This window comes from Acipenser ruthenus, chromosome 44, assembly GCF_902713425.1.
Source record: "Acipenser ruthenus chromosome 44, fAciRut3.2 maternal haplotype, whole genome shotgun sequence".
Lineage (NCBI taxonomy): Eukaryota > Metazoa > Chordata > Actinopteri > Acipenseriformes > Acipenseridae > Acipenser > Acipenser ruthenus.
Genome location: NC_081232.1, coordinates 4,378,093 through 4,394,734, shown reverse-complemented (window position 1 = coordinate 4,394,734; position 16,642 = coordinate 4,378,093). Strand labels below are relative to the sequence as shown.

The 16,642-nt window shown below is 43.4% G+C and overlaps 57 non-coding genes and 7 pseudogenes across 57 annotated transcripts; 14 read left to right on the top strand and 50 right to left on the bottom strand.

Moving 5' to 3' along the window:
- Positions 1-95: 95 nt before the first annotated feature.
- On the top strand, positions 96-214 carry LOC131710208 (5S ribosomal RNA). Its single transcript, XR_009312077.1, has one exon. It is a non-coding gene; the product is annotated as a 5S ribosomal RNA (ribosomal RNA).
- Positions 215-314: 100 nt separating this feature from the next.
- Positions 315-433, top strand: LOC131717674 (5S ribosomal RNA). Its single transcript, XR_009316563.1, has one exon. It is a non-coding gene; the product is annotated as a 5S ribosomal RNA (ribosomal RNA).
- A 100-nt stretch (positions 434-533) lies between these two features.
- LOC131712660 (5S ribosomal RNA) lies at positions 534-652 on the top strand. Its single transcript, XR_009314551.1, has one exon. It is a non-coding gene; the product is annotated as a 5S ribosomal RNA (ribosomal RNA).
- A 114-nt stretch (positions 653-766) lies between these two features.
- LOC131713627 (5S ribosomal RNA) lies at positions 767-885 on the top strand (annotated as a pseudogene).
- A 100-nt stretch (positions 886-985) lies between these two features.
- LOC131717673 (5S ribosomal RNA) lies at positions 986-1,104 on the top strand. Its single transcript, XR_009316562.1, has one exon. It is a non-coding gene; the product is annotated as a 5S ribosomal RNA (ribosomal RNA).
- Positions 1,105-1,218: 114 nt separating this feature from the next.
- On the top strand, positions 1,219-1,337 carry LOC131711070 (5S ribosomal RNA). Its single transcript, XR_009312952.1, has one exon. It is a non-coding gene; the product is annotated as a 5S ribosomal RNA (ribosomal RNA).
- Positions 1,338-1,437: 100 nt separating this feature from the next.
- Positions 1,438-1,556, top strand: LOC131709809 (5S ribosomal RNA). The gene has a single exon (XR_009311673.1). It is a non-coding gene; the product is annotated as a 5S ribosomal RNA (ribosomal RNA).
- Positions 1,557-1,656: 100 nt separating this feature from the next.
- On the top strand, positions 1,657-1,775 carry LOC131713781 (5S ribosomal RNA; annotated as a pseudogene).
- Positions 1,776-1,889: 114 nt separating this feature from the next.
- Positions 1,890-1,998, top strand: LOC131716213 (5S ribosomal RNA; annotated as a pseudogene).
- Positions 1,999-2,098: 100 nt separating this feature from the next.
- LOC131711395 (5S ribosomal RNA) lies at positions 2,099-2,217 on the top strand. Its single transcript, XR_009313278.1, has one exon. It is a non-coding gene; the product is annotated as a 5S ribosomal RNA (ribosomal RNA).
- Positions 2,218-2,331: 114 nt separating this feature from the next.
- Positions 2,332-2,450, top strand: LOC131717672 (5S ribosomal RNA). Its single transcript, XR_009316561.1, has one exon. It is a non-coding gene; the product is annotated as a 5S ribosomal RNA (ribosomal RNA).
- Positions 2,451-2,550: 100 nt separating this feature from the next.
- Positions 2,551-2,668, top strand: LOC131713742 (5S ribosomal RNA; annotated as a pseudogene).
- A 114-nt stretch (positions 2,669-2,782) lies between these two features.
- On the top strand, positions 2,783-2,901 carry LOC131714047 (5S ribosomal RNA; annotated as a pseudogene).
- A 114-nt stretch (positions 2,902-3,015) lies between these two features.
- LOC131712246 (5S ribosomal RNA) lies at positions 3,016-3,134 on the top strand. The gene has a single exon (XR_009314139.1). It is a non-coding gene; the product is annotated as a 5S ribosomal RNA (ribosomal RNA).
- Positions 3,135-3,428: 294 nt separating this feature from the next.
- On the bottom strand, positions 3,429-3,547 carry LOC131720644 (5S ribosomal RNA). Its single transcript, XR_009319541.1, has one exon. It is a non-coding gene; the product is annotated as a 5S ribosomal RNA (ribosomal RNA).
- Positions 3,548-3,658: 111 nt separating this feature from the next.
- LOC131717671 (5S ribosomal RNA) lies at positions 3,659-3,777 on the bottom strand. The gene has a single exon (XR_009316560.1). It is a non-coding gene; the product is annotated as a 5S ribosomal RNA (ribosomal RNA).
- Positions 3,778-3,876: 99 nt separating this feature from the next.
- On the bottom strand, positions 3,877-3,995 carry LOC131717670 (5S ribosomal RNA). The gene has a single exon (XR_009316559.1). It is a non-coding gene; the product is annotated as a 5S ribosomal RNA (ribosomal RNA).
- Positions 3,996-4,095: 100 nt separating this feature from the next.
- LOC131717669 (5S ribosomal RNA) lies at positions 4,096-4,214 on the bottom strand. Its single transcript, XR_009316558.1, has one exon. It is a non-coding gene; the product is annotated as a 5S ribosomal RNA (ribosomal RNA).
- Positions 4,215-4,314: 100 nt separating this feature from the next.
- LOC131717668 (5S ribosomal RNA) lies at positions 4,315-4,433 on the bottom strand. Its single transcript, XR_009316557.1, has one exon. It is a non-coding gene; the product is annotated as a 5S ribosomal RNA (ribosomal RNA).
- A 111-nt stretch (positions 4,434-4,544) lies between these two features.
- On the bottom strand, positions 4,545-4,663 carry LOC131711009 (5S ribosomal RNA). Its single transcript, XR_009312891.1, has one exon. It is a non-coding gene; the product is annotated as a 5S ribosomal RNA (ribosomal RNA).
- Positions 4,664-4,762: 99 nt separating this feature from the next.
- On the bottom strand, positions 4,763-4,881 carry LOC131712270 (5S ribosomal RNA). Its single transcript, XR_009314163.1, has one exon. It is a non-coding gene; the product is annotated as a 5S ribosomal RNA (ribosomal RNA).
- A 100-nt stretch (positions 4,882-4,981) lies between these two features.
- LOC131717667 (5S ribosomal RNA) lies at positions 4,982-5,100 on the bottom strand. The gene has a single exon (XR_009316556.1). It is a non-coding gene; the product is annotated as a 5S ribosomal RNA (ribosomal RNA).
- A 111-nt stretch (positions 5,101-5,211) lies between these two features.
- Positions 5,212-5,330, bottom strand: LOC131710379 (5S ribosomal RNA). The gene has a single exon (XR_009312251.1). It is a non-coding gene; the product is annotated as a 5S ribosomal RNA (ribosomal RNA).
- A 111-nt stretch (positions 5,331-5,441) lies between these two features.
- LOC131717666 (5S ribosomal RNA) lies at positions 5,442-5,560 on the bottom strand. Its single transcript, XR_009316555.1, has one exon. It is a non-coding gene; the product is annotated as a 5S ribosomal RNA (ribosomal RNA).
- Positions 5,561-5,659: 99 nt separating this feature from the next.
- Positions 5,660-5,778, bottom strand: LOC131717664 (5S ribosomal RNA). Its single transcript, XR_009316553.1, has one exon. It is a non-coding gene; the product is annotated as a 5S ribosomal RNA (ribosomal RNA).
- A 100-nt stretch (positions 5,779-5,878) lies between these two features.
- Positions 5,879-5,997, bottom strand: LOC131717663 (5S ribosomal RNA). Its single transcript, XR_009316552.1, has one exon. It is a non-coding gene; the product is annotated as a 5S ribosomal RNA (ribosomal RNA).
- Positions 5,998-6,108: 111 nt separating this feature from the next.
- On the bottom strand, positions 6,109-6,227 carry LOC131717662 (5S ribosomal RNA). Its single transcript, XR_009316551.1, has one exon. It is a non-coding gene; the product is annotated as a 5S ribosomal RNA (ribosomal RNA).
- Positions 6,228-6,326: 99 nt separating this feature from the next.
- On the bottom strand, positions 6,327-6,445 carry LOC131717661 (5S ribosomal RNA). The gene has a single exon (XR_009316550.1). It is a non-coding gene; the product is annotated as a 5S ribosomal RNA (ribosomal RNA).
- A 100-nt stretch (positions 6,446-6,545) lies between these two features.
- On the bottom strand, positions 6,546-6,664 carry LOC131717660 (5S ribosomal RNA). The gene has a single exon (XR_009316549.1). It is a non-coding gene; the product is annotated as a 5S ribosomal RNA (ribosomal RNA).
- A 100-nt stretch (positions 6,665-6,764) lies between these two features.
- On the bottom strand, positions 6,765-6,883 carry LOC131710356 (5S ribosomal RNA). The gene has a single exon (XR_009312228.1). It is a non-coding gene; the product is annotated as a 5S ribosomal RNA (ribosomal RNA).
- A 100-nt stretch (positions 6,884-6,983) lies between these two features.
- On the bottom strand, positions 6,984-7,102 carry LOC131717659 (5S ribosomal RNA). The gene has a single exon (XR_009316548.1). It is a non-coding gene; the product is annotated as a 5S ribosomal RNA (ribosomal RNA).
- Positions 7,103-7,373: 271 nt separating this feature from the next.
- Positions 7,374-7,492, bottom strand: LOC131717658 (5S ribosomal RNA). The gene has a single exon (XR_009316547.1). It is a non-coding gene; the product is annotated as a 5S ribosomal RNA (ribosomal RNA).
- A 114-nt stretch (positions 7,493-7,606) lies between these two features.
- Positions 7,607-7,725, bottom strand: LOC131717657 (5S ribosomal RNA). The gene has a single exon (XR_009316546.1). It is a non-coding gene; the product is annotated as a 5S ribosomal RNA (ribosomal RNA).
- A 114-nt stretch (positions 7,726-7,839) lies between these two features.
- Positions 7,840-7,958, bottom strand: LOC131711310 (5S ribosomal RNA). The gene has a single exon (XR_009313193.1). It is a non-coding gene; the product is annotated as a 5S ribosomal RNA (ribosomal RNA).
- A 114-nt stretch (positions 7,959-8,072) lies between these two features.
- On the bottom strand, positions 8,073-8,181 carry LOC131714923 (5S ribosomal RNA; annotated as a pseudogene).
- Positions 8,182-8,281: 100 nt separating this feature from the next.
- Positions 8,282-8,400, bottom strand: LOC131718201 (5S ribosomal RNA). Its single transcript, XR_009317098.1, has one exon. It is a non-coding gene; the product is annotated as a 5S ribosomal RNA (ribosomal RNA).
- A 100-nt stretch (positions 8,401-8,500) lies between these two features.
- On the bottom strand, positions 8,501-8,619 carry LOC131717656 (5S ribosomal RNA). Its single transcript, XR_009316545.1, has one exon. It is a non-coding gene; the product is annotated as a 5S ribosomal RNA (ribosomal RNA).
- Positions 8,620-8,733: 114 nt separating this feature from the next.
- On the bottom strand, positions 8,734-8,852 carry LOC131717655 (5S ribosomal RNA). The gene has a single exon (XR_009316544.1). It is a non-coding gene; the product is annotated as a 5S ribosomal RNA (ribosomal RNA).
- Positions 8,853-8,952: 100 nt separating this feature from the next.
- Positions 8,953-9,071, bottom strand: LOC131712259 (5S ribosomal RNA). The gene has a single exon (XR_009314152.1). It is a non-coding gene; the product is annotated as a 5S ribosomal RNA (ribosomal RNA).
- A 114-nt stretch (positions 9,072-9,185) lies between these two features.
- On the bottom strand, positions 9,186-9,304 carry LOC131717653 (5S ribosomal RNA). The gene has a single exon (XR_009316542.1). It is a non-coding gene; the product is annotated as a 5S ribosomal RNA (ribosomal RNA).
- A 100-nt stretch (positions 9,305-9,404) lies between these two features.
- LOC131712258 (5S ribosomal RNA) lies at positions 9,405-9,523 on the bottom strand. Its single transcript, XR_009314151.1, has one exon. It is a non-coding gene; the product is annotated as a 5S ribosomal RNA (ribosomal RNA).
- A 100-nt stretch (positions 9,524-9,623) lies between these two features.
- LOC131717652 (5S ribosomal RNA) lies at positions 9,624-9,742 on the bottom strand. Its single transcript, XR_009316541.1, has one exon. It is a non-coding gene; the product is annotated as a 5S ribosomal RNA (ribosomal RNA).
- A 114-nt stretch (positions 9,743-9,856) lies between these two features.
- LOC131717651 (5S ribosomal RNA) lies at positions 9,857-9,975 on the bottom strand. Its single transcript, XR_009316540.1, has one exon. It is a non-coding gene; the product is annotated as a 5S ribosomal RNA (ribosomal RNA).
- Positions 9,976-10,089: 114 nt separating this feature from the next.
- LOC131717650 (5S ribosomal RNA) lies at positions 10,090-10,208 on the bottom strand. The gene has a single exon (XR_009316539.1). It is a non-coding gene; the product is annotated as a 5S ribosomal RNA (ribosomal RNA).
- A 100-nt stretch (positions 10,209-10,308) lies between these two features.
- LOC131710141 (5S ribosomal RNA) lies at positions 10,309-10,427 on the bottom strand. The gene has a single exon (XR_009312010.1). It is a non-coding gene; the product is annotated as a 5S ribosomal RNA (ribosomal RNA).
- A 100-nt stretch (positions 10,428-10,527) lies between these two features.
- LOC131717649 (5S ribosomal RNA) lies at positions 10,528-10,646 on the bottom strand. Its single transcript, XR_009316538.1, has one exon. It is a non-coding gene; the product is annotated as a 5S ribosomal RNA (ribosomal RNA).
- Positions 10,647-10,746: 100 nt separating this feature from the next.
- Positions 10,747-10,865, bottom strand: LOC131717648 (5S ribosomal RNA). The gene has a single exon (XR_009316537.1). It is a non-coding gene; the product is annotated as a 5S ribosomal RNA (ribosomal RNA).
- A 100-nt stretch (positions 10,866-10,965) lies between these two features.
- On the bottom strand, positions 10,966-11,084 carry LOC131717476 (5S ribosomal RNA). Its single transcript, XR_009316363.1, has one exon. It is a non-coding gene; the product is annotated as a 5S ribosomal RNA (ribosomal RNA).
- A 114-nt stretch (positions 11,085-11,198) lies between these two features.
- On the bottom strand, positions 11,199-11,317 carry LOC131720599 (5S ribosomal RNA). Its single transcript, XR_009319496.1, has one exon. It is a non-coding gene; the product is annotated as a 5S ribosomal RNA (ribosomal RNA).
- Positions 11,318-11,431: 114 nt separating this feature from the next.
- Positions 11,432-11,550, bottom strand: LOC131710467 (5S ribosomal RNA). The gene has a single exon (XR_009312339.1). It is a non-coding gene; the product is annotated as a 5S ribosomal RNA (ribosomal RNA).
- Positions 11,551-11,650: 100 nt separating this feature from the next.
- On the bottom strand, positions 11,651-11,769 carry LOC131710542 (5S ribosomal RNA). The gene has a single exon (XR_009312416.1). It is a non-coding gene; the product is annotated as a 5S ribosomal RNA (ribosomal RNA).
- Positions 11,770-11,869: 100 nt separating this feature from the next.
- LOC131717647 (5S ribosomal RNA) lies at positions 11,870-11,988 on the bottom strand. The gene has a single exon (XR_009316536.1). It is a non-coding gene; the product is annotated as a 5S ribosomal RNA (ribosomal RNA).
- A 100-nt stretch (positions 11,989-12,088) lies between these two features.
- LOC131710277 (5S ribosomal RNA) lies at positions 12,089-12,207 on the bottom strand. Its single transcript, XR_009312149.1, has one exon. It is a non-coding gene; the product is annotated as a 5S ribosomal RNA (ribosomal RNA).
- A 100-nt stretch (positions 12,208-12,307) lies between these two features.
- Positions 12,308-12,426, bottom strand: LOC131713534 (5S ribosomal RNA; annotated as a pseudogene).
- Positions 12,427-12,540: 114 nt separating this feature from the next.
- Positions 12,541-12,659, bottom strand: LOC131717646 (5S ribosomal RNA). The gene has a single exon (XR_009316535.1). It is a non-coding gene; the product is annotated as a 5S ribosomal RNA (ribosomal RNA).
- A 100-nt stretch (positions 12,660-12,759) lies between these two features.
- Positions 12,760-12,878, bottom strand: LOC131717645 (5S ribosomal RNA). Its single transcript, XR_009316534.1, has one exon. It is a non-coding gene; the product is annotated as a 5S ribosomal RNA (ribosomal RNA).
- A 114-nt stretch (positions 12,879-12,992) lies between these two features.
- LOC131717644 (5S ribosomal RNA) lies at positions 12,993-13,111 on the bottom strand. Its single transcript, XR_009316533.1, has one exon. It is a non-coding gene; the product is annotated as a 5S ribosomal RNA (ribosomal RNA).
- Positions 13,112-13,211: 100 nt separating this feature from the next.
- Positions 13,212-13,330, bottom strand: LOC131717642 (5S ribosomal RNA). Its single transcript, XR_009316531.1, has one exon. It is a non-coding gene; the product is annotated as a 5S ribosomal RNA (ribosomal RNA).
- A 114-nt stretch (positions 13,331-13,444) lies between these two features.
- On the bottom strand, positions 13,445-13,563 carry LOC131712904 (5S ribosomal RNA). Its single transcript, XR_009314791.1, has one exon. It is a non-coding gene; the product is annotated as a 5S ribosomal RNA (ribosomal RNA).
- Positions 13,564-13,663: 100 nt separating this feature from the next.
- Positions 13,664-13,782, bottom strand: LOC131717641 (5S ribosomal RNA). Its single transcript, XR_009316530.1, has one exon. It is a non-coding gene; the product is annotated as a 5S ribosomal RNA (ribosomal RNA).
- Positions 13,783-13,881: 99 nt separating this feature from the next.
- Positions 13,882-14,000, bottom strand: LOC131717640 (5S ribosomal RNA). The gene has a single exon (XR_009316529.1). It is a non-coding gene; the product is annotated as a 5S ribosomal RNA (ribosomal RNA).
- Positions 14,001-14,100: 100 nt separating this feature from the next.
- Positions 14,101-14,219, bottom strand: LOC131709941 (5S ribosomal RNA). The gene has a single exon (XR_009311805.1). It is a non-coding gene; the product is annotated as a 5S ribosomal RNA (ribosomal RNA).
- Positions 14,220-14,319: 100 nt separating this feature from the next.
- Positions 14,320-14,438, bottom strand: LOC131717639 (5S ribosomal RNA). Its single transcript, XR_009316528.1, has one exon. It is a non-coding gene; the product is annotated as a 5S ribosomal RNA (ribosomal RNA).
- Positions 14,439-14,538: 100 nt separating this feature from the next.
- LOC131717638 (5S ribosomal RNA) lies at positions 14,539-14,657 on the bottom strand. The gene has a single exon (XR_009316527.1). It is a non-coding gene; the product is annotated as a 5S ribosomal RNA (ribosomal RNA).
- Between the last annotated feature and the right edge of the window lie 1,985 nt (positions 14,658-16,642).

Here is a 16,642-nt window from a genome sequence, read left to right as displayed (position 1 = left end):
TTTTACAATTGAAATGTGTGGAGGACAAAAGGAAATTTTGGAGGAATCACCCCCAGCTCACTAAACATAAAAGTCATGAAAGCAGAAATGCAATCGCCTGCGGCCACACCACCTTGAATAAGCCTGATCTCGTCTGATCTCAGAAGCTAAACAATGTTGGGCTTGGTTAGTACTTGGATGGGAGACCACCTGGGAATATCAAGTGCTGCAGGCATTACATTTTACAATTGAAATGTGTGGAGGACAAAAGGAAATTTTGGAGGAATCACCCCCAGCTCACTAAACATAAAAGTCATGAAAGCAGAAATGCAATCGCCTGCGGCCACACCACCTTGAATAAGCCTGATCTCGTCTGATCTCAGAAGCTAAGCAATGTTGGGCTTGGTTAGTACTTGGATGGGAGACCACCTGGGAATATCAAGTGCTGCAGGCATTACATTTTACAATTGAAATGTGTGGAGGACAAAAGGAAATTTTGGAGGAATCACCCCCAGCTCACTAAACATAAAAGTCATGAAAGCAGAAATGCAATCGCCTGCGGCCACACCACCTTGAATAAGCCTGCTCTCGTCTGATCTCAGAAGCTAAGCAATGTTGGGCTTGGTTAGTACTTGGATGGGAGACCACCTGGGAATATCAAGTGCTGCAGGCATTACATTTTTGTAATTACATTTTACAATTGAAATGTGTGGAGGACAAAAGGAAATTTTGGAGGAATCACCCCCAGCTCACTAAACATAAAAGTCATGAAAGCAGAAATGCAATCGCCTGCGGCCACACCACCTTGAATAATCCTGATCTTGTCTGATCTCAGAAGCTCAGCAATGTTGGGCTTGGTTAGTACTTGGATGGGAGACCACCTGGGAATATCAAGTGCTGCAGGCATTACATTTTACAATTGAAATGTGTGGAGGACAAAAGGAAATTTTGGAGGAATCACCCCCAGCTCACTAAACATAAAAGTCATGAAAGCAGCAATGCAATCGCCTGCGGCCACACCACCTTGAATAAGCCTGATCTCGTCTGATCTCAGAAGCTAAGCAATGTTGGGCTTGGTTAGTACTTGGATGGGAGACCACCTGGGAATATCAAGTGCTGCAGGCATTACATTTTTGTAATTACATTTTACAATTGAAATGTGTGTAGGACAAAAGGAAATTTTGGAGGAATCACCCCCAGCTCACTAAACATAAAAGTCATGAAAGCAGAAATGCAATCGCCTGCGGCCGCACCACCTTGAATAATCCTGATCTCGTCTGATCTCAGAAGCTAAGCAATGTTGGGCTTGGTTAGTACTTGGATGGGAGACCACCTGGGAATATCAAGTGCTGCAGGCATTACATTTTACAATTGAAATGTGTGGAGGACAAAAGGAAATTTTGGAGGAATCACCCCCAGCTCACTAAACATAAAAGTCATGAAAGCAGAAATGCAATCGCCTGCGGCCACACCACCTTGAATAAGCCTGATCTCGTCTGATCTCAGAAGCTAAGCAATGTTGGGCTTGGTTAGTACTCGGATGGGAGACCACCTGGGAATATCAAGTGCTGCAGGCATTACATTTTACAATTGAAATGTGTGGAGGACAAAAGGAAATTTTAGAGGAATCACCCCCAGCTCACTAAACATAAAAGTCATGAAAGCAGGAATGCAATCGCCTGCGGCCACACCACCTTGAATAAGCCTGATCTCGTCTGATCTCAGAAGCTAAGCAATGTTGGGCTTGGTTAGTACTTGGATGGGAGAGCACCTGGGAATATCAAGTGCTACAGGCATTACATTTTTGTAATTACATTTTACAATTGAAATGTGTGGAGGACAAAAGGAAATTTTGGAGGAATCACCCCCAGCTCACTAAACATAAAAGTCATGAAAGCAGAAATGCAATCGCCTGCGGCCACACCACCTTGGATAAGTCTGATCTCAGAAGCTAAGTAATGTTGGGCTTGGTTAGTACTTGGATGGGAGACCACCTGGGAATATCAAGTGCTGCAGGCATTACATTTTACAATTGAAATGTGTGGAGGATAAAAGGAAATTTTGGAGGAATCACCCCCAGCTCACTAAACATAAAAGTCATGAAAGCAGAAATGCAATTGGCTGCGGCCACACCACCTTGAATAAGCCTGATCTCGTCTGATCTCAGAAGCTAAGCAATGTTGGGCTTGGTTAGTACTTGGATGGGAGACCACCTGGGAATATCAAGTGCTGCAGGCATTACATTTTTGTAATTACATTTTACAATTGAAATGTGTGGAGGACAAAAGGAAATTTTGGAGGAATCACCCCCAGCTCACTAAACATAAAAGTCATGAAAGCAGAAATGCAAACGCCTGCGGCCACACCACCTTGAATAAGCCTGATCTCGTCTGATCTCAGAAGCTAAGCAATGTTGGGCTTGGTTAGTACTTGGATGGGAGACCACCTGGGAATATCAAGTGCTGCAGGCATTACATTTTACAATTGAAATGTGTGGAGGACAAAAGGAAATTTTGGAGGAATCACCCCCAGCTCACTAAACATAAAAGTCATGAAAGCAGAAATGCAATCGCCTGCGGCCACACCGCCTTGAATAAGCCTGATCTCGTCTGATCTCAGAAGCTAAGCAATGTTGGGCTTGGTTAGTACTTGGATGGAGGCCACCTGGGAATATCAAGTGCTGCAGGCATTACATTTTTGTAATTACATTTTACAATTGAAATGTGTGGAGGACAAAAGGAAATTTTAGAGGAATCACCCCCAGCTCACCAAACATAAAAGTCATGAAAGCAGAAATGCAATCGCCTGCGGCCACACCGCCTTGAATAAGCCTGATCTTGTCTGATCTCAGAAGCTAAGCAATGTTGGCCTTGGTTAGTACTTGGATGGGAGACCACCTAGGAATATCAAGTGCTGCAGGCATTACATTTTTGTAATTACATTTTACAATTGAAATGTGTGGAGGACAAAAGGAAATTTGGGAGGAATCACCCCCAGCTCACTAAACATAAAAGTCATGAAAGCAGAAATGCAATCGCCTGCGGCCACACCATCTTGAAAAAGCCTGATCTCGTCTGATTTCAGAAGCTAAGCAATGTTGGGCTTGGTTAGTACTTGGATGGGAGACCACCTGGGAATATCAAGTGCTGCAGGCATTACATTTTTGTAATTACATTTTACAATTGAAATGTGTGGAGGACAAAAGGAAATTTGGGAGGAATCACCCCCAGCTCACTAAACATAAAAGTCATGAAAGCAGCAATACAATCGCCTGCGGCCACACCACCTTGAATAAGCCTGATCTCGTCTGATCTCAGAATCTAAGCAATGTTGGGCTTGGTTAGTACTTGGATGGGAGTCTGCTTTCATGACTTTTATGTTTAGTGAGCTGGGGGTGATTCCTCCAAAATTTCCTTTTGTCCTCCACACATTTCAATTGTAAAATGTAATGCCTGCAGCACTTGAAATTCCCAGGTGGTCTCCCATCCAAGTACTAACCAAGCCCAACATTGCTTAGCTTCTGAGATCAGACGAGATCAGGCTTATTCAAGGTGGTGTGGCCGCAGGCGATTGCATTTCTGCTTTCATGACTTTTATGTTTAGTGAGCTGGGGGTGATTCCTCCAAAATTTCCTTTTGTCCACACATTTCAATTGTAAAATGTAATTACAAAAATGTAATGCCTGCAGCACTTGATATTCCCAGGTGGTCTCCCATCCAAGTACTAACCAAGCCCAACATTGCTTAGCTTCTGAGATCAGACGAGATCAGGCTTATTCAAGGTGGTGTGGCCGCAGGCGATTGCATTTCTGCTTTCAGACTTTTATGTTTAGTGAGCTGGGGGTGATTCCTCCAAAATTTCCTTTTGTCCTCCACACATTTCAATTGTAAAATGTAATGCCTGCAGCACTTGATATTCCCAGGTGGTCTCCCATCCAAGTACTAACCAAGCCCAACATTGCTTAGCTTCTGAGATCAGACGAGATCAGGCTTATTCAAGGTGGTGTGGCCGCAGGCGATTGCATTTCTGCTTTCATGACTTTTATGTTTAGTGAGCTGGGGGTGATTCCTCCAAAATTTCCTTTTGTCCTCCACACATTTCAATTGTAAAATGTAATGCCTGCAGCACTTGATATTCCCAGGTGGTCTCCCATCCAAGTACTAACCAAGCCCAACATTGCTTAGCTTCTGAGATCAGACGAGATCAGGCTTATTCAAGGTGGTGTGGCCGCAGGCGATTGCATTTCTGCTTTCATGACTTTTATGTTTAGTGAGCTGAGGGTGATTCCTCCAAAATTTCCTTTTGTCCTCCACACATTTCAATTGTAAAATGTAATGCCTGCAGCACTTGATATTCCCAGGTGGTCTCCCATCCAAGTACTAACCAAGCCCAACATTGCTTAGCTTCTGAGATCAGACGAGATCAGGCTTATTCAAGGTGGTGTGGCCGCAGGCGATTGCATTTCTGCTTTCATGACTTTTATGTTTAGTGAGCTGGGGGTGATTCCTCCAAAATTTCCTTTTGTCCACACATTTCAATTGTAAAATGTAATTACAAAAATGTAATGCCTGCAGCACTTGATATTCCCAGGTGGTCTACCATCCAAGTACTAACCAAGCCCAACATTGCTTAGCTTCTGAGATCAGACGAGATCAGGCTTATTCAAGGTGGTGTGGCCGCAGGCGATTGCATTTCTGCTTTCAGACTTTTATGTTTAGTGAGCTGGGGGTGATTCCTCCAAAATTTCCTTTTGTCCTCCACACATTTCAATTGTAAAATGTAATGCCTGCAGCACTTGATATTCCCAGGTGGTCTCCCATCCAAGCACTAACCAAGCCCAACATTGCTTAGCTTCTGAGATCAGACGAGATCAGGCTTATTCAAGGCGGTGTGGCCGCAGGCGATTGCATTTCTGCTTTCATGACTTTTATGTTTAGTGAGCTGGGGGTGATTCCTCCAAAATTTCCTTTTGTCCTCCACACATTTCAATTGTAAAATGTAATGCCTGCAGCACTTGATATTCCCAGGTGGTCTCCCATCCAAGTACTAACCAAGCCCAACATTGCTTAGCTTCTGAGATCAGACGAGATCAGGCTTATTCAAGGTGGTGTGGCCGCAGGCGATTGCATTTCTGCTTTCATGACTTTTATGTTTAGTGAGCTGGGGGTGATTCCTCCAAAATTTCCTTTTGTCCACACATTTCAATTGTAAAATGTAATTACAAAAATGTAATGCCTGCAGCACTTGATATTCCCAGGTGGTCTCCCATCCAAGTACTAACCAAGCCCAACATTGCTTAGCTTCTGAGATCAGACGAGATCAGGCTTAGTCAAGGTGGTGTGGCCGCAGGCGTTTGCATTTCTGCTTTCATGACTTTTATGTTTAGTGAGCTGGGGGTGATTCCTCCAAAATTTCCTTTTGTCCACACATTTCAATTGTAAAATGTAATTACAAAAATGTAATGCCTGCAGCACTTGATATTCCCAGGTGGTCTCCCATCCAAGTACTAACCAAGCCCAACATTGCTTAGCTTCTGAGATCAGACGAGATCAGGCTTATTCAAGGTGGTGTGGCCGCAGGCGATTGCATTTCTGCTTTCAGACTTTTATGTTTAGTGAGCTGGGGGTGATTCCTCCAAAATTTCCTTTTGTCCTCCACACATTTCAATTGTAAAATGTAATGCCTGCAGCACTTGATATTCCCAGGTGGTCTCCCATCCAAGTACTAACCAAGCCCAACATTGCTTAGCTTCTGAGATCAGACGAGATCAGGCTTATTCAAGGTGGTGTGGCCGCAGGCGATTGCATTTCTGCTTTCATGACTTTTATGTTTAGTGAGCTGGGGGTGATTCCTCCAAAATTTCCTTTTGTCCTCCACACATTTCAATTGTAAAATGTAATGCCTGCAGCACTTGATATTCCCAGGTGGTCTCCCATCCAAGTACTAACCAAGCCCAACATTGCTTAGCTTCTGAGATCAGACGAGATCAGGCTTATTCAAGGTGGTGTGGCCGCAGGCGATTGCATTTCTGCTTTCATGACTTTTATGTTTAGTGAGCTGGGGGTGATTCCTCCAAAATTTCCTTTTGTCCACACATTTCAATTGTAAAATGTAATTACAAAAATGTAATGCCTGCAGCACTTGATATTCCCAGGTGGTCTCCCATCCAAGTACTAACCAAGCCCAACATTGCTTAGCTTCTGAGATCAGACGAGATCAGGCTTATTCAAGGTGGTGTGGCCGCAGGCGATTGCATTTCTGCTTTCAGACTTTTATGTTTAGTGAGCTGGGGGTGATTCCTCCAAAATTTCCTTTTGTCCTCCACACATTTCAATTGTAAAATGTAATGCCTGCAGCACTTGATATTCCCAGGTGGTCTCCCATCCAAGTACTAACCAAGCCCAACATTGCTTAGCTTCTGAGATCAGACGAGATCAGGCTTATTCAAGGTGGTGTGGCCGCAGGCGATTGCATTTCTGCTTTCATGACTTTTATGTTTAGTGAGCTGGGGGTGATTCCTCCAAAATTTTCTTTTGTCCTCCACACATTTCAATTGTAAAATGTAATGCCTGCAGCACTTGATATTCCCAGGTGGTCTCCCATCCAAGTACTAACCAAGCCCAACATTGCTTAGCTTCTGAGATCAGACGAGATCAGGCTTATTCAAGGTGGTGTGGCCGCAGGCGATTGCATTTCTGCTTTCATGACTTTTATGTTTAGTGAGCTGGGGGTGATTCCTCCAAAATTTCCTTTTGTCCTCCACACATTTCAATTGTAAAATGTAATGCCTGCAGCACTTGATATTCCCAGGTGGTCTCCCATCCAAGTACTAACCAAGCCCAACATTGCTTAGCTTCCGAGATCAGACGAGATCAGGCTTATTCAAGGTGGTGTGGCCGCAGGCGATTGCATTTCTGCTTTCATGACTTTTATGTTTAGTGAGCTGGGGGTGATTCCGCCAAAATTTAAATTTGTCCTCCACACATTTCAATTGTAAAATGTAATGCCTGCAGCACTTGATATTCCCAGGTGGTCTCCCATCCAAGTACTAACCAAGCCCAACATTGCTTAGCTTCTGAGATCAGACGAGATCAGGCTTATTCAAGGTGGTGTGGCCGCAGGCGATTGCATTTCTGCTTTCATGACTTTTATGTTTAGTGAGCTGGGGGTGATTCCTCCAAAATTTCCTTTTGTCCTCCACTCATTTCAATTGTAAAATGTAATTACAAAAATGTAATGCCTGCAGCACTTGATATTCCCAGGTGGTCTTATTCAAGGTGGTGTGGCCTCAGGCGATTGCATTTCTGCTTTGATGACTTTTATGTTTAGTGAGCTGGGGGTGATTCCTCCAAAATTTCCTTTTGTCCTCCACACATTTCAATTGTAAAATGTAATGCCTGCAGCACTTGATATTCCCAGGTGGTCTCCCATCCAAGTACTAACCAAGCCCAACATTGCTTAGCTTCTGAGATCAGACGAGATCAGGCTTATTCAAGGTGGTGTGGCCGCAGGCGATTGCATTTCTGCTTTCATGACTTTTATGTTTAGTGAGCTGGGGGTGATTCCTCCAAAATTTCCTTTTGTCCTCCACACATTTCAATTGTAAAATGTAATTACAAAAATGTAATGCCTGCAGCACTTGATATTCCCAGGTGGTCTCCCATCCAAGTACTAACCAAGCCCAACATTGCTTAGCTTCTGAGATCAGACGAGATCAGGCTTATTCAAGGTGGTGTGGCCGCAGGCGATTGCGTTTCTGCTTTCATGACTTTTATGTTTAGTGAGCTGGGGGTGATTCCTCCAAAATTTCCTTTTGTCCTCCACACATTTCAATTGTAAAATGTAATTACAAAAATGTAATGCCTGCAGCACTTGATATTCCCAGGTGGTCTCCCATCCAAGTACTAACCAAGCCCAACATTGCTTAGCTTCTAAGATCAGACGAGATCAGGCTTATTCAAGGTGGTGTGGCCGCAGGCGATTGCATTTCTGCTTTCATGACTTTTATGTTTAGTGAGCTGGGGGTGATTCCTCCAAAATTTCCTTTTGTCCTCCACACATTTCAATTGTAAAATGTAATTACAAAAATGTAATGCCTGCAGCACTTGATATTCCCAGGTGGTCTCCCATCCAAGTACTAACCAAGCCCAACATTGCTTAGCTTCTGAGATCAGGCTTATTCAAGGTGGTGTGGCCGCAGGCGATTGCATTTCTGCTTTCATGACTTTTATGTTTAGTGAGCTGGGGGTGATTCCTCCAAAATTTCCTTTTGTCCTCCACACATTTCAATTGTAAAATGTAATGCCTGCAGCACTTGATATTCCCAGGTGGTCACCCATCCAAGTACTAACCAAGCCCAACATTGCTTAGCTTCTGAGATCAGACGAGATCAGGCTTATTCAAGGTGGTGTGGCCGCAGGCGATTGCATTTCTGCTTTCATGACTTTTATGTTTAGTGAGCTGGGGGTGATTCCTCCAAAATTTCCTTTTGTCCTCCACACATTTCTATTGTAAAATGTAATGCCTGCAGCACTTGATATTCCCAGGTGGTCTCCCATCCAAGTACTAACCAAGCCCAACATTGCTTAGCTTCTGAGATCAGACGAGATCAGGCTTATTCAAGGTGGTGTGGCCGCAGGCGATTGCATTTCTGCTTTCATGACTTTTATGTTTAGTGAGCTGGGGGTGATTCCTCCAAAATTTCCTTTTGTCCTCCACACATTTCAATTGTAAAATGTAATTACAAAAATGTAATGCCTGCAGCACTTGATATTCCCAGGTGGTCTCCCATCCAAGTACTAACCAAGCCCAACATTGCTTAGCTTCTGAGATCAGACGAGATCAGGCTTATTCAAGGTGGTGTGGCCGCAGGCGATTGCATTTCTGCTTTCATGACTTTTATGTTTAGTGAGCTGGGGGTGATTCCTCCAAAATTTCCTTTTGTCCTCCACACATTTCAATTGTAAAATGTAATGCCTGCAGCACTTGATATTCCCAGGTGGTCTCCCATCCAAGTACTAACCAAGCCCAACATTGCTTAGCTTCTGAGATCAGACGAGAACAGGCTTATTCAAGGTGGTGTGGCCGCAGGCGATTGCATTTCTGCTTTCATGACTTTTATGTTTAGTGAGCTGGGGGTGATTCCTCCAAAATTTCCTTTTGTCCTCCACACATTTCAATTGTAAAATGTAATTACAAAAATGTAATGCCTGCAGCACTTGATATTCCCAGGTGGTCTCCCATCCAAGTACTAACCAAGCCCAACATTGCTTAGCTTCTGAGATCAGACGAGATCAGGCTTATTCAAGGTGGTGTGGCCGCAGGCGATTGCATTTCTGCTTTCATGACTTTTATGTTTAGTGAGCTGGGGGTGATTCCTCCAAAATTTCCTTTTGTCCTCCACACATTTCAATTGTAAAATGTAATGCCTGCAGCACTTGATATTCCCAGGTGGTCTCCCATCCAAGTACTAACCAAGCCCAACATTGCTTAGCTTCTGAGATCAGACGAGAACAGGCTTATTCAAGGTGGTGTGGCCGCAGGCGATTGCATTTCTGCTTTCATGACTTTTATGTTTAGTGAGCTGGGGGTGATTCCTCCAAAATTTCCTTTTCTCCTCAACACATTTCAATTGTAAAATGTAATGCCTGCAGCACTTGATATTCCCAGGTGGTCTCCCATCCAAGTACTAACCAAGCCCAACATTGCTTAGCTTCTGAGATCAGACGAGATCAGGCTTATTCAAGGTGGTGTGGCCGCAGGCGATTGCATTTCTGCTTTCATGACTTTTATGTTTAGTGAGCTGGGGGTGATTCCTCCAAAATTTCCTTTTGTCCTCCACACATTTCAATTGTAAAATGTAATTACAAAAATGTAATGCCTGCAGCACTTGATATTCCCAGGTGGTCTCCCATCCAAGTACTAACCAAGCCCAACATTGCTTAGCTTCTGAGATCAGACGAGATCAGGCTTATTCAAGGTGGTGTGGCCGCAGGCGATTGCATTTCTGCTTTCATGACTTTTATGTTTAGTGAGCTGGGGGTGATTCCTCCAAAATTTCCTTTTGTCCTCCACACATTTCAATTGTAAAATGTAATTACAAAAATGTAATGCCTGCAGCACTTGATATTCCCAGGTGGTCTCCCATCCAAGTACTAACCAAGCCCAACATTGCTTAGCTTCTGAGATCAGACGAGATCAGGCTTATTCAAGGTGGTGTGGCCGCAGGCGATTGCATTTCTGCTTTCATGACTTTTATGTTTAGTGAGCTGGGGGTGATTCCTCCAAAATTTCCTTTTGTCCTCCACACATTTCAATTGTAAAATGTAATGCCTGCAGCACTTGATATTCCCAGGTGGTCTCCCATCCAAGTACTAACCAAGCCCAACATTGCTTAGCTTCTGAGATCAGACGAGATCAGGCTTATTCAAGGTGGTGTGGCCACAGGCGATTGCATTTCTGCTTTCATGACTTTTATGTTTAGTGAGCTGGGGGTGATTCCTCCAAAATTTCCTTTTGTCCTCCACACATTTCAATTGTAAAATGTAATGCCTGCAGCACTTGATATTCCCAGGTGGTCTCCCATCCAAGTACTAACCAAGCCCAACATTGCTTAGCTTCTGAGATCAGACGAGATCAGGCTTATTCAAGGTGGTGTGGCCGCAGGCGATTGCATTTCTGCTTTCATGACTTTTATGTTTAGTGAGCTGGGGGTGATTCCTCCAAAATTTCCTTTTGTCCTCCACACATTTCAATTGTAAAATGTAATGCCTGCAGCACTTGATATTCCCAGGTGGTCTCCCATCCAAGTACTAACCAAGCCCAACATTGCTTAGCTTCTGAGATCAGACGAGATCAGGCTTATTCAAGGTGGTGTGGCCGCAGGCGATTGCATTTCTGCTTTCATGACTTTTATGTTTAGTGAGCTGGGGGTGATTCCTCCAAAATTTCCTTTTGTCCTCCACACATTTCAATTGTAAAATGTAAGGCCTGCAGCACTTGATATTCCCAGGTGGTCTCCCATCCAAGTACTAACCAAGCCCAACATTGCTTAGCTTCTGAGATCAGACGAGATCAGGCTTATTCAAGGTGGTGTGGCCGCAGGCGATTGCATTTCTGCTTTCATGACTTTTATGTTTAGTGAGCTGGGGGTGATTCCTCCAAAATTTCCTTTTGTCCTCCACACATTTCAATTGTAAAATGTAATTACAAAAATGTAATGCCTGCAGCACTAGATATTCCCAGGTGGTCTCCCATCCAAGTACTAACCAAGCCCAACATTGCTTAGCTTCTGAGATCAGACGAGATCAGGCTTATTCAAGGTGGTGTGGCCGCAGGCGATTGCATTTCTGCTTTCATGACTTTTATGTTTAGTGAGCTGGGGGTGATTCCTCCAAAATTTCCTTTTGTCCTCCACACATTTCAATTGTAAAATGTAATTACAAAAATGTAATGCCTGCAACACTTGATATTCCCAGGTGGTCTCCCATCCAAGTACTAACCAAGCCCAACATTGCTTAGCTTCTGAGATCAGACGAGATCAGGCTTATTCAAGGTGGTGTGGCCGCAGGCGATTGCATTTCTGCTTTCATGACTTTTATGTTTAGTGAGCTGGGGGTGATTCCTCCAAAATTTCCTTTTGTCCTCCACACATTTCAATTGTAAAATGTAATGCCTGCAGCACTTGATATTCCCAGGTGGTCTCCCACCCAAGTACTAACCAAGCCCAACATTGCTTAGCTTCTGAGATCAGACGAGATCAGGCTTATTCAAGGTGGTGTGGCCGCAAGCGATTGCTGTTCTGCTTTCATGACTTTTATGTTTAGTGAGCTGGGGGTGATTCCTCCAAAATTTCCTTTTGTCCTCCACACATTTCAATTGTAAAATGTAATGCCTGCAGCACTTGATATTCCCAGGTGGTCTCCCATCCAAGTACTAACCAAGCCCAACATTGCTTAGCTTCTGAGATCAGACGAGATCAGGCTTATTCAAGGTGGTGTGGCCGCAGGCGATTGCTGTTCTGCTTTCATGACTTTTATGTTTAGTGAGCTGGGGGTGATTCCTCCAAAATTTCCTTTTGTCCTCCACACATTTCAATTGTAAAATGTAATGCCTGCAGCACTTGATATTCCCAGGTGGTCTCCCATCCAAGTACTAACCAAGCCCAACATTGCTTAGCTTCTGAGATCAGACGAGATCAGGCTTATTCAAGGGGGTGTGGCCGCAGGCGATTGCGTTTCTGCTTTCATGACTTTTATGTTTAGTGAGCTGGGGGTGATTCCTCCAAAATTTCCTTTTGTCCTCCACACATTTCAATTGTAAAATGTAATGCCTGCAGCACTTGATATTCCCAGGTGGTCTCTCATCCAAGTACTAACCAAGCCCAACATTGCTTAGCATCTGAGATCAGACGAGATCAGGCTTATTCAAGGTGGTGTGGCCGCAGGCGATTGCTGTTCTGCTTTCATGACTTTTATGTTTAGTGAGCTGGGGGTGATTCCTCCAAAATTTCCTTTTGTCCTCCACACATTTCAATTGTAAAATGTAATTACAAAAATGTAATGCCTGCAGCACTTGATATTCCCAGGTGGTCTCCCATCCAAGTACTAACCAAGCCCAACATTGCTTAGCTTCTGAGATCAGACGAGATCAGGCTTATTCAAGGTGGTGTGGCCGCAGGCGATTGCATTTCTGCTTTCATGACTTTTATGTTTAGTGAGCTGGGGGTGATTCCTCCAAAATTTCCTTTTGTCCTCCACACATTTCAATTGTAAAATGTAATGCCTGCAGCACTTGATATTCCCAGGTGGTCTCCCATCCAAGTACTAACCAAGCCCAACATTGCTTAGCTTCTGAGATCAGACGAGATCAGGCTTATTCAAGGTGGTGTGGCCGCAGGCGATTGCATTTCTGCTTTCATGACTTTTATGTTTAGTGAGCTGGGGGTGATTCCTCCAAAATATCCTTTTGTCCTCCACACATTTCAATTGTAAAATGTAATTACAAAAATGTAATGCCTGCAGCACTTGATATTCCCAGGTGGTCTCCCATCCAAGTACTAACCAAGCCCAACATTGCTTAGCTTCTGAGATCAGACGAGATCAGGCTTATTCAAGGTGGTGTGGCCGCAGGCGATTGCTGTTCTGCTTTCATGACTTTTATGTTTAGTGAGCTGGGGGTGATTCCTCCAAAATTTCCTTTTGTCCTCCACACATTTCAATTGTAAAATGTAATGCCTGCAGCACTTGATATTCCCAGGTGGTCTCCCATCCAAGTACTAACCAAGCCCAACATTGCTTAGCTTCTGAGATCAGACGAGATCAGGCTTATTCAAGGTGGTGTGGCCGCAGGCGATTGCATTTCTGCTTTCATGACTTTTATGTTTAGTGAGCTGGGGGTGATTCCTCCAAAATTTCCTTTTGTCCTCCACACATTTCAATTGTAAAATGTAATTACAAAAATGTAATGCCTGCAGCACTTGATATTCCCAGGTGGTCTCCCATCCAAGTACTAACCAAGCCCAACATTGCTTAGCTTCTTAGATCAGACGAGATCAGGCTTATTCAAGGTGGTGTGGCCGCAGGCGATTGCATTACTGCTTTCATGACTTTTATGTTTAGTGAGCTGGGGGTGATTCCTCCAAAATTTCCTTTTGTCCTCCACACATTTCAATTGTAAAATGTAATGCCTGCAGCACTTGATATTCCCAGGTGGTCTCCCATCCAAGTACTAACCAAGCCCAACATTGCTTAGCTTCTGAGATCAGACGAGATCAGGCTTATTCAAGGTGGTGTGGCCGCAGGCGATTGCATTTCTGCTTTCATGACTTTTATGTTTAGTGAGCTGGGGGTGATTCCTCCAAAATTTCCTTTGTCCTCCACACATTTCAATTGTAAAATGTAATGCCTGCAGCACTTGATATTCCCAGGTGGTCTCCCATCCAAGTACTAACCAAGCCCAACATTGCTTAGCTTCTGAGATCAGACGAGATCAGGCTTATTCAAGGTGGTGTGGCCGCAGGCGATTGCATTTCTGCTTTCATGACTTTTATGTTTAGTGAGCTGGGGGTGATTCCTCCAAAATTTCCTTTTGTCCTCCACACATTTCAATTGTAAAATGTAATGCCTGCAGCACTTGATATTCCCAGGTGGTCTCCCATTCAAGTACTAACCAAGCCCAACTTTGCTTAGCTTCTGAGATCAGACGAGATCAGGCTTATTCAAGGTGGTGTGGCCGCAGGCGATTGCATTTCTGCTTTCATGACTTTTATGTTTAGTGAGCTGGGGGTGATTCCTCCAAAATTTCCTTTTGTCCTCCACACATTTCAATTGTAAAATGTAATGCCTGCAGCACTTGATATTCCCAGGTGGTCTCCCATCCAAGTACTAACCAAGCCCAACATTGCTTAGCTTCTGAGATCAGACGAGATCAGGCTTATTCAAGGTGGTGTGGCCGCAGGCGATTGCATTTCTGCTTTCATGACTTTTATGTTTAGTGAGCTGGGGGTGATTCCTCCAAAATTTCCTTTTGTCCTCCACACATTTCAATTGTAAAATGTAATGCCTGCAGCACTTGATATTCCCAGGTGGTCTCCCATCCAAGTACTAACCAAGCCCAACATTGCTTAGCTTCTGAGATCAGACGAGATCAGGCTTATTCAAGGTGGTGTGGCCGCAGGCGATTGCATTTCTGCTTTCATGACTTTTATGTTTAGTGAGCTGGGGGTGATTCCTCCAAAATTTCCTTTTGTCCTCTGTCACGGTTGACCCCGAACCAACTATTATATGTAATAAGACATTGGATCCCTTCGCCTGGAGGGTCTCAGTGGCTAGAGTTCACGGTTCCTCGATTGAGTCAGATTCAGTTGTATTAAGTTTGTCCACTGATGATGCGGAGGAGAATAAATGCTGGGTGCCTGCTGACATGAACAATAGTGAGTTCTGGCCTCCCACTGTGTTCTGGATGGATGGCATACCCCCTAAGGTATCTCTGTGCGAGCAGAAGGAGATGCGTGATAAAAACATGTACAGGTCCAGAATGCTTGTGAGAGGCACAGAGTTAGCCCTGGTTCATGAAATAAGAATTGATTCTCTTGTTGTGTGTGACTGTGGCAGATGCAGAGGTGAATCACCCCGGACTGGGCCTAAGCCATGTCCAGCCTGCAGTCATTTAGTGAAACATTGTCGAATCTTGTTTGAGTGTGATGATTCCGAGGGGCTTTCTTTCTCTCATTTGAATGTAAATCCCAGAGATGTAAAAAGAGTTGAGTGTATGGATTGTGAGAGCGGCCACCTGGTAAAATGGGCACATCTAGGTAAATTAGAATGTGAGGAAGGTGTCCCTATTAAGCGTGTACAAGTGTCTTTTAGGTATAAAGTCAATACCATGGCGACCCACACCTGTGATGCCAAACGCTGGATAAAGGGGCCTGTGGTGGTTTTCGCTGAGCCAACCAGGGACGAACCCAGAACAGAAATGGAGTCCTGCTGGGAACGAGCTGAAGCCTTGGACATGGATTGGATGATTTAAATATATTAATGAAATGCATGTACTATAATCATTTGTAAATGTTTAGTAGTTTTTAGTTTGTATGTGTAATATTCAATAGTTTTAGTTTATAGCCATTGCTGTAAGAATGCTTTCTCTGTATGACCTTTTAACTGGAGCCGGGACTGCCTGACACTCTAACTCAGTCAGCTCTAAACCGTCTCTTATCAAGATGGGCATAGCTCCAGAATAGGGTGCTGAGATTTCTATTGAAACTTTCTAGCCTGAATAACAGAATAATGCTATATTACTAAATACATGTTAACATGCTTGTTCTAAGTGATATAGATTGTTGTGGTAACATATAATCATAGGTAGTGATAATTATTGTTAGTATGAGATACTATGAACAATGTTTATGTATAAGATCATATGATTCACTTTGCTTAATATGATAGTATACCTGAAGCTCTTTTTTACCAAGATGAGCATGGTTAAAAACTAAGTCCTAATTCAATGAAAAGAATTACTGTGTGCTTGCATTCAAGAATTATAACTTCTGAATATAAAGGGAAAAGGAGTTAGGAGTATTTTTAAGTAAAGGATTAAAAGACCTCGCTTTAGTAGGTTTCTGCTTGTAGTTCAGTTTTAAAATAAGTAGGTGAGTAAGAACAGCCTAGAGTAAAAGCAGACTCTAACTTAAGAGAAATAAGCATTGTCAGAAGATACACCACGAATAGAGAGCAGAAAAATTGAATAAAATTCTATTGTAATATTGCTGATATACTGCTGCTAGCAGAAAGTAATAAGGTTAGCAGCCATATACTATAAGAAGTAACGTACTAATTTGACTTTGAGGTTAAAAGATGCAGCATAAAGAAAGTTGTGGTAGAACATATAAAATAAAAGAATTGAATAAATAATGAAGAATAAAAAGCAGGAGGTAGGTTTCAGAAGAATAAACTATGTGACCTGTCTTCTTGAACTCTCTATCAGCCTGCCCTTGGAGAGATTAATATTAGCTGCTGGAAAGCCTTTTTGGTGGGAGGAAGCCGGAATTTTCTTATCAGAAGGATTACAGTACCGAAGGCCTGACTACACATGTAGGGTGTTAGAATGGATGGTCTTAACACCTAAAATAACTAGTCGAAGGGCAAAGGAGGCATAGGTATAGATT